Source organism: Galeopterus variegatus, unplaced genomic scaffold (assembly GCF_000696425.1).
Source record: "Galeopterus variegatus unplaced genomic scaffold, G_variegatus-3.0.2 Scaffold7786, whole genome shotgun sequence".
Lineage (NCBI taxonomy): Eukaryota > Metazoa > Chordata > Mammalia > Dermoptera > Cynocephalidae > Galeopterus > Galeopterus variegatus.
In genome coordinates, this window is record NW_007733897.1 from 29,800 (window position 1) to 31,709 (window position 1,910).

The window sequence follows — 1,910 nt, forward strand, 5'->3', positions numbered from 1 at the left end:
AGGATTTTTTTTCCCTGCAGATTTTTTGTCCCCAAGAGACCAGGTTGAAAATCAGGTTATCTAGTCTTTATTACTCCTTTTCCATGAACTCTCCTGTGTTCTAGAGGTCTCACCTCCCACAACCTTATACCACCCCTGAGCTAAGATTTTTGCTACAGTCTAAGACAACAATCTGTTTTGACTATGTCCCTTTTATCTCCATAGCTTTGACTTCTGGTGGGACACAGACCCTGTAATCTCCAGGAAAATATTGCCCTCTTCAACAACAGTGTTCCTCTGATTTTAAACATGGGTAATACATTTTTTGATTCAAGACAATTTTGCATAAAAATTAGGAACTTCACATTTATAAGTTCAGAGTTGTCATTTAGTCCTTTATTTATGAAAGGCTTGATAATTATAACAGGTACATTCAGACACTTTTTGTGCACATTGCATTGAGAATGGCACCTTCTAAGCAGTCTTCTATTTAATTTTTATAAAACTCCCTCCTATGTGGTCAACACTATGATAAAGTCCATTCTACATTTTCAGAAATGTAGCTTAGAGCGATTAAGTTATCTGGCCAAAGTTATGAACCAGGTAATAGATGGACTTTAGTTTGAACTTTATGATGGTGTATCCAGTTCTTTTGGCTTAGGTCAGTGGTTCTCAATGAGAGGTGATTGTGCCTCCATAATACACTTGGAAATTTCTGGTAAAATTATTCGTTGTCACAACTGGGGATTTGCTACTGGCATCTAATGGATTGAAGCCTGGGGTGCTATTCATCATACTATCTCCAACCACAAAGAATTAGTCAGCACAAATGTCAACACTGAGGAGGTTGAAAGACTGTTCTACAACAGAGTATCTCCAACTTCAATGTGTATATGAAGCCCTTGGGGATCTTGTTCAAATGCAGGTTCTGATTTGGGAGGTCTAGAAGGAACCCTGACATTCTGCATTTGTAACTATTTCTCTGTTGATATTGGTGCTGCCGGTCCTTTTTATGGACTACTCTTAGAGGATCAAGGCTGCGGTGAAGTGTTAATGTCAGGTAGAAATATTTTGAGGACTTGCTCCACAAGAATCCTACCACCCACCTCAGGTCTGACTTTAAGTGATCAAATGTTGAACTTGGTAGCACAGCCTTTGCATAAACAATTGACTCTTGCCTCTTGAGTATTACCCTCATGACAGGAAATGAAACTTTTGGAAATTCCACCAGTCTTATGGAGTTTATTTGAGAAGTAGTATTTTAAAGCTCAGTGGATATTATCTGGCACTGAAGAGATATTCAATAGATAGCAGCTTTTGTTGACTAAGTCTCATTTCCACATTTAATAAGCTTATTGTGCCACCAGAAAGGTTTCATGAGACAGGAAGTGAGTCTAGCATGCCCTGTTTCTGGGAGACAGGGTTTTCTGATCATGAAGTGGGACCTACTCCTAGGGCCCCTCACAGGGTCAGAGTACTTGAGAGCCCACCAGTGTACAGTTTGTATATGAATACCACATTTTCTTTTGCCATTTATCTGTCGATGGACACCTAGGTTTATTCCACATCTTTGCTATAGTGAATAGTACTGCAAGAAACTCAGGGGTGCAGATATCTCTTCAGTATGCTGATCCCCTCCCCCCCCGCCCAGAATCCCTCTTTGGAAACAGAGCAATTAGGCAAGAGAAAGAAATAAAGGGCATTTGAATTGGAAAGGAGAAAGTCCAATTGTCCCTGTTTGCAGATGACATATTGTTATAGAGAGACCAACCTGAAGACTCTGTCAAAACCCCCCTAGACCTGATAAAGAAATTCAGTAAACTTGCAAGATACAATATCAACATACCAAAATTGGTTGTGTTGGTATACTCCAACAACAAGCTAGTGTAAAATAAGAAAGCAATCTGATTTACAACAGCAACCAAAAAAAA